This window comes from Capra hircus, chromosome 19 (assembly GCF_001704415.2).
Source record: "Capra hircus breed San Clemente chromosome 19, ASM170441v1, whole genome shotgun sequence".
Taxonomy (NCBI): domain Eukaryota; kingdom Metazoa; phylum Chordata; class Mammalia; order Artiodactyla; family Bovidae; genus Capra; species Capra hircus.
Genome location: NC_030826.1, coordinates 31,077,734 through 31,085,967, shown reverse-complemented (window position 1 = coordinate 31,085,967; position 8,234 = coordinate 31,077,734). Strand labels below are relative to the sequence as shown.

The 8,234-nt window shown below is 50.4% G+C and overlaps 1 pseudogene; it reads left to right on the top strand.

Annotated features, from left to right (window-relative positions):
* LOC102183819 lies at positions 932–1,198 on the top strand (annotated as a pseudogene).

The following is an 8,234-nucleotide window of genomic DNA, read 5'->3' as shown; positions in this document are numbered from 1 at the left end:
GATTCCGAGGAACAAATTTACAGTAATTAACTCTGATTGTCCCTAGCTAGATTCATAAAACTGAAACTGGAGCCAGACAGGACCATACCCCAGATCAGACAGCTTCATTCATTCATTCTCTCACTCATATATTCCATGAGCTTATAATGGAAGTTTACCTCTGTACTGGAGGCTGCATGAGGCATAAGGGACTCCAAGGAACCTTCACTCCCCTGCTCCGTCTACAACATGAAGGGTCCGAGTCCCATCATGAGTCCTGTATTCTGTAATTGTCTTTAAAGCTTGCAAAACACTTTACTAGAAAAAAACATTAGACAGTATTTATGATTTGTGTCCACGTCCCTGGTGGCTCAGGCGGTAAAGAATCTGCCTGCAGTGCGGGAGACCCGGGTTCGATCCCTGGGTTGGGAAGATCTCCTGGAGAAGGAGGTGGCAATGCACTCCAGTATTCTTGCCTGGGAAATCCCATGGACAGGGGAGCCTCATGGCTACAGTCCACAGGTCACAAAGAGTCAGACACAACTAAGAGACTGACGCTAGTGGTTCTACTAAAATATGCAAAACATGCAAAGTAAGCCCAGACAGGAAGTGACAGTAACACTTCCTGAAGAAGCAGAAAAGGCTTCTTAGAAGAAATAACCCTGAATGAGGTCTTGAATGATGAGCAGCCCCCCAACAGTGTAGAAGAAAAACGTATTCACGTCCCTTGTTTAAAAATGGTGAGGAGGGGTTTATTCAAGGGGAACGACCATGATAGGCGGACCGATCATGGCAACGAGGTTTAGCAGTGGAGGAGAGAGCCTGGGCTCAGTAATGAAAACGACAAGGAAAAGTGGGAATTTATAACCAAAGAGCAGGGTGATGGGGTGGACGTCAGTCAGTGGATGGGAACTCGGGATAGCTCTGGGCTTGGACCTGAGCTGGTGGCAGAATGGCAAAATGCACCCAGAATGTTGGAATCATAGGGAAATACAGGACCCGTTATGGTGCCCGCCTCAGGAAAATGGTGAAGAAAATTTAAATCGGCCAGCAAGCCAAGTACACCTGCTCCTTCTGTGGCAAGACCAAGATGAAGAGACGAGCTGTGGGCATTTGGCATTGTGGTTTCTGCATGGAAACGGTAGCCGATGGTGCCTGGACCTACAGCCCGACCTCTGCTGTCACAGAGAAGTCTGCCATCAGAAGAGCCCAGGACTGAAGGACCACTAGACGCACCATCAATTGATAACACTGCCAGCCTATAATAAATGGGTTACTTTGTGTATCAACAGCAACGATAAAAAAGTGCCTGGGTAGCAGGGATTCTAGTAAACTGACCAACAGGATTCTCTCTGAGGGAGGGCGGGTGGTCAGACATGACCTGGGCGATGGTGGAGGATGAGGCTCTTGGTTGTGGAGGGTGATCAAGTGTGGAGGATCGGGATGCTGGCCTAACTGACTTGGCCGGATTCTTGCTAAAATTGGATAATGCGGAAATGAACATGCAAGTCCCAAAGTCAAAGCCTTGGTGGAAAAGGTCTCAGAGAAGCCTGCACAGAGAATCTGGTCGAGGAGAACGTCTTTGTCACCAGACAAGGACTCTCAGCTGGAACAAAAAATCTGCTGCTTTCTTTATCACCCTATTTTCTCTCTTTTTTTAAACATTTATTTATTGATTCAGCTGTGTCCGGTCTTAGTTGCGGGACCTGGGATCTTTTGTGATGGACCACGGACTCTAGTTGTGGAGCGTGGGCTTAGCTGCTTTGCGGCATGTGGTCCTTAGTTACCTGACCAGGGATCAAAGCCAAGTCCCCTGCATTGCAAGGTAGATTATTAACTACACTGGACCGCCAGGAAAGTCCCTCTCACCCTATTTTTTAACATAGGCACCTAACTCCAACCCTGGGGGCTTCCCTGGTGGCTCAGACGGTAAAGAACCTGCCTGCCAATGCAGGGGACATGGATTTGATCCCTGACTCGGGAAGATCTCACATGCCTTGGAGCATCTAAGTCTGTGCTCTAGAGCCCAGGAGCTGGAACTACTGAGCCCACATGCCGCAACTACCGAAGCCTGAGCACTACAGCCGGGGCTCCACAACAAGAAGAAGCCACAGCAAGAAGAAGCCCACGGACAACTAGACAGTAGCCTCCACTTGCTACAGCTAGAGAAAAACCCACACGGCAACAAAGACCCAGCACAGCCAATAGATAAATACATAAAATTATTTAGAAAAAAGAGGAGGGTATACATTTCTCTGGGGACAGCATGCCCACGGACCACAAGGAGAGAAAACCAGATGTCTTCGACTGGCTCTCTGGAAATAGATGTTGATATGGGAGTTGTGTACAGAAGGGTTTTCTGGAAGAGCTCTCGGGAGGGTTGACTGTAAGGACATGGAGGAGGCAGGAATGGGCAGGACGCAGTGTGGATGCAACTGAGGCCCCGGCTAGTCCAGTGGGGAGCTCTGTGTTTGGGTGGTTAACCTCATTTCACTGACTGTGGGCTGGACCTCAGCAGGGTGTGTATGCTTGGCTGAAGGAGGGCCCTGTAGCACAGATGTGGACAACGCTCAGTGAAGGACATAGCTATGACCCATCAGTCCCACAAGCAATATTCCCAGGACCTAGGAGATGGATGCCTAGACCTTGCGAAAGGCAGCTGGACACTGCATGCCAGGATCTAACACAGACTTGACTCCATGTTCCTGCTGACATTCGGCTCCAAACCTGAGTGTGGCTTCCTGGTGAGTTGGCTGGCCTGACGAGCCAACTGACGAGCTGCAGGACACGTTTTTCCCAAGGCTGGACCAAATTCAGCCCATGCAACTCCACTGCTGTAAACACACAGAATTCAGAAGAGCATGAAGAAGACAAACAGAGCCTCCCAGCAGGAAGATACGGCAAAGCCCTCTGGCAGAAGAGATGTATCAAAGCCCAACCCAGAGAGCACAGAAGGTCCCCAGAATGACCAGCCCCAAGGGGAGGGTGTGAAGAGCCATCTGTCGTTTTCGGATCCCCAGAGTCCACTGGCTATGGAAGGGCATAGCGTGCATGCTCGGTATTGTCCCACTCTTTGCGACCCCATGGACTGCAGCCCACCAGGCTCCTCTGTCCATGGATTCTCCAGGCAAGAATACTGGAGCAGGTTGCCATTTCCTTCTCCAGGGAATCTTCCTGACCCAGGAATCGAACCTACATCCCTAGCATCTCCTGCATTGCAGGCAGCCCTGGCTACGGTAACATCTTTCCAATTTTCCTTTAGAGGACCATCATTCCTTTGCCACCATCGGTTTCTGAGGTTCAGATGGACTGACCCTTTCCCTTCATTCTGTATGTGGGCAAGTTGACCAGTCTTGGCAGAGAAGATCGAGGCGTCGCTAACCCCTGGCAGCCTTTTTCTGCTGGAGTTGCTAAGATGATAGACCATCTTTCTGGAACTGTGGATGCCCGTCTGCTCTTTCCTGGGTAGAGTCTCTCTGAGGATGAGGCCAATAATGAGAAGCAGGCAGCTCAGAGGCAGAGAGCAGTACCAGTTCCTGGGGATACCTTGAGAGCACCTGCATCCAGCAGAACCTGAAGACATCTTACCAGCTCTACCGCTGGACTTTGCAGTCAGTTGAGCTAGTGATTGTCCTTTTCTGATTAATTCTTTTAAGTTGTTTTTTGTCACCAAAAAATTGGGATGGTATATTCTGATCCCCTTCACAAGCACAGAGGAAACTGTCTGGTCCCAAGCACAGGTCTCTGCAAACCTGGAGATGGACTCTGGAAGCAGTGGAGAATGTGCCGTGTTTGTCAGGAGGCAGGCAGCCTCCTTCCTTCTAGAGTTAATCCCTGCTCGGCCATCTAGCTCTGTGACCTGGGATGGTTCCTTATACTACTTGTGTCTCAGTTTCCTCACCTGTAAAACAGGAGTAAAAACGACATTTGCCTCCTACACTTGCCTCAAGGATTAGGTGAGTTAGGGTATATGAAGGGCTTAGGAAAGGGCCTGCGTGTGTGCATACTCAGTCACTTTAGTCGTGTCTGACTCTTTGCAACCCCATGGACCATAGCCCTTCAGGCTCCTCAGTCCATAGGATTTTCCCACAAGAATACTGGAGTAGGTTGCCATGTCCCCGTCCAAGGGATCTTCCCAACCCGGGAATCAAACCTGCATCTCCTGCATTGCAGGCACTACCGCGGAGCCATCAGGCAAGCCCTGGCACATAGTTAATGAAGAAATAATATTGGCTAGAGTTATACCTCGGAGAAGGCAATGGCAACCCACTCCAGTACTCTTGCCTGGAGAATCCCATGGGCGGAGGAGCCTGGTGGGCTGCAGTCCATGGGTCACTAAGATGTGGGCACGACTGAGCGACTTCACTTTCACTTTTCACTTTCATGCATTGGAGAAGGAAACGGCAGTATTCTTGCCTGGAGAATCCCAGGGATGGAGGAGCCTGGTGGGCTGCCATCTATGGGGTCGCACGGAGTCGGACACGACTGAAGCGACTTAGCAGCAGCAGCAGCAGAGTTATACCTCAATTGACTTGAAAACAAATGTTTTTCAAAGAGAAATATTCCAGGGATTTCCCTGGTGGTCCAGTGGTTAAGAATCCACCTTCCAGTGCAGGGAACGCGGGTTCAATCCCTGGTGTGGGAACTAGGATCCGACATTCGACACGGCGACTAAGCCTGCGGACCGCAACTACAGAGCCCATGGACATAGCGAGAAAGAAGCCGCACGCGGCAACAGAACATCCCACATGCCACAACTGAGACCCGATGCGGCCAAAAATAATGTTTTAAAAAAAGGAAAACAGAAATATTCCTTCAATTTCTCAGTTTCTCTAATTCTTCCTACTAAGGAAGAAAGCAAGTCCGATCGCTGCATTCTGCTCTTTACTGGGGAATCGTGTCCCACGACCACACTGTGCGGGTGTGGACTCGGAGGCTCAGGGACAGGAAGTGACTTGCCCCGGGGTCACACCTCAATTCTGCCCCAGCAGACACGGAGCTGGGTGAGGATTTTGCTTCCCACCCAGGGCTCTGCTTCTCTCTGTCCTCTGATGCTGGGACACCCCGGAAGGGCAGGGGGACCCTGACCCCTCAGTGACATACTGCCCTCTTTCTGCAAACCCAGCACCTTCCTGGTCCCCCTGTTCTGTCCCCCAATGCTGAGCCATCCCATTCTCCTATTTCCAAGGCAAATGAGCATCACCTCGCAAAGTTCCCAGAGAGGGGTCACTTCCCTTCCCCCACACCTCAGGGGCCTCAAAGTACCATCTCAACCCCACCCCCACCCCCCCTTCAGTTTAATCCATTTCCAGAAGGAGGAGAAGGAGGAGAACAGCCCCTCGGGTGTCACTCTAAACCTTTTCATAGCAATAGACTTTTGGAAATCCTAACCCTAATTTAAGAAGCGAGGAAAGAAGTCTGCTGCCTCTGTGGCTGGAAAAGCAAGGAGTGCAGCAACCCATGCTCACCGCTGGGTGGCGATCGTGGAAGCAAATACTCAAATAAGGCGACCAGCTTGGTTTGTGCCTACGTTTGGCTTCCATGCCTCTCCTTTTTGGCCCACAGTGTTTACATATGTTCTCAGGAAATTTTGCATAAAAATCTAGTGTTCCAGGCTCACTTGTAAAACAGTCCCAGGATCTGGCATCATCTGGGCCTGCATCTCTTGGGGAACCAAGGCTTGCTCTGGGCAGAGCATCACTCCCACGTGGAGCACCCGGGCCAGGTTTTGCTGGTTCTCCCCTCGTCCTGTTGATCGCTCACTCATGCCACCTGCCTGGCTCTGCAGGCTAAGAGTCGGCCACCCCAGTGGCCCCAAAACCACCTAAAAGGGGTGTCTGGTGAGGCATGTAGGTGTTTTTTAGACCATTGCTGACTCAGAGCAGCACAATGGGGGTTGAGAAGTACTTGTATATATTTTTCTGTTGGTGACTGCAGCCCTGAAATGAAAAGACACTTGCTCCTTGGAAGAAAAGCTATAAAAAACCTAGACAGCATGTTAAAACGCAGAGACATCCATCACTTTTCCAACAAAGGTCTGTCTAGTCAAAACTATGGTTTTCCAGTAGTCATGTACAGATGTGAGAGTTGGACCACAAAGAAGGCTGAGACCCAAAGAATTGATGTTTTCAAACTGTGGTGCTGGAGAAGACTCTTCAGAGTCCCTTGGACAGCAAGGAGATCAAACCAATCAATCCTAAAAGAAATCAACCCTGAATATTCATTGGAAGGACTGATGCTACAGCTGAAGCTCCAATACTTTGGTCACCTGATGCGAAGAGCTGACTCATTGGAAAAGACCCGGGAAAGACTGAAGGCAGGAGGAGAAGGGGATGACAGAGGATGAGATGCTATAGCATAGAATATAGGATAGGATAACATCATCGATTCAATGGACATGAGTTTGAGCAAACTCTGGGAGATGGCGAAGGACGGGGAAGCCTGGCGTGCTGCAGTCCACTGGGTCGCAAAGAGTCAGACATGACTGAGCGACTGAAAAACAACAATTTTATTCCTGACTCAGGTCTTACTGTCTGCAACCCCATTTCATTGCTGTTCAAAGCTGTGAGGGGCCTCTAGCTTGTGCCCACAGCACATGAGAGGTTCTCTACGGTTATGATCAAGGGCCCAGATTTTTACTGTCTCTCCCATTAATCTGTAAATTCTCTTAGGGCAGGGACCAAGATAATCCTGAACCTGGCTCTTCAAAGGAATTCAACAAAGAAAGAAGACAGGGGAAGAAGATACGAGTGCTAAGTCCCTTCAGCCGTGTTGGACCCTGTGCGGCCCAATGGACTCTAGCCCACTAGGCTCCTCTGTCCATGGAATTCTCCACGCAAGAAAGCTGGAGTGGGTTGCCATGCCCTCCTCCAGGGGATGTTCCCGACCCAGGCGTTGAAACCCTGTTTCTTCTGTCTTCTGCCTTGGCAGGCAGGTTCTTTATCACTAGCGCCGCCTGGGAAGCAGGTAAGGTGGGGGAAGGTGTACTCAAGCACCCTGGTTCTCAAGCCCGAGTGGACATCAGAATCCCCTCCCGAGACTTTCCTAGTGGTCCAGCGGCTAAGACTCAGAGCTCCCAATGCAGGGGACCCAGGTTCAATCCCTGGGCAGGGAACTAGCTTCCACATGCCCCAACCAAGAGTCTGCAGGCTGCAACTAAAGATCACGTGTGCCACAACTCAAAGAAGACCCCACATGCCGCACCTAAGACCTGATGTAGCCAAATAAATGTTTAAAAATGGTAATAATAAGATGAACTTTATCATCGGCAAGTTACACGTCAAAAAAATAAGAACCCAAGAATCCCCTCCCTGGAGCAGGTGGCTATAGCCCCAGGCCACTGGTGCCCCCCACCCCCCCGCCTCCACCCCGGAGTTTCAGATTCAGTAGATCTGGGTGGGCCTGAGAGTCTGCATTTGCAGTAAGCTTTTGGGCAGTGTTCATGCTACCGGCCCAGGAGCCACATTTTTGAGAACTTCTGCTCTTGGTGGCTCTTTTTCAAAAGATAACTTTCCAGAAATAGTTTACAGATTTTTAATAATTTACTCACCCTTGTCTTTCTTTTTTTTTTTTTTCCTTGTCTTTCTATTTTAGAATTTAGCAGGCACTCAATAAAGACGGACACACACATGTGGCTTTTGCTCTCCCAGTGGCATCCCACTGCAATACTCTTGCCTGGAGAATTCCATGGACGGAGGAGCCCGGTGGGCTGCAGTCCATGGGGTCGCGAAGAGTCGGACACGACTCAAGTGACTTAGCAGTAGCAGCAGCCTGCCAGGCTCTGGAGGAAGAGGGCTGCAATGGTGATTTCCTCCTGCCTGAAGCAGTGGGTTCCTGTGTGTCCTGAGGAATGCCCACTGCCCTTCTGCCTCAAGCAATAATGTTCTGGATACAAAAGGCAAGAATAAAGAAAAGGAAGCAGTAGGAGATCAGATCAAGATGCTACTCTGTAGCCAGTGGCCTCCCAGGTGGTGCTAGTGGTCGAGAACCCGCCTGCCAGTGCAGGAGGCCTGGGTTCCATCCCTGGGTCGGGAAGATCCCCTGGAGAAGGAAATGCAACCCACTCCAGTGTTCCCGCCTGGAGAATCCCATGGGCAGAGGAGCCTGACAGGCTACAGTCCATGGGGTCACAAAGAGTTGAACATAAACTCGGCTAAGCACACACACATTGTGGTACATTCCTTGTGTCCTGTATCAGGATGCTACTCTGTATCCAGCATGTCCTGGTGCGACACCCCCCACCCACTCCCAATCAC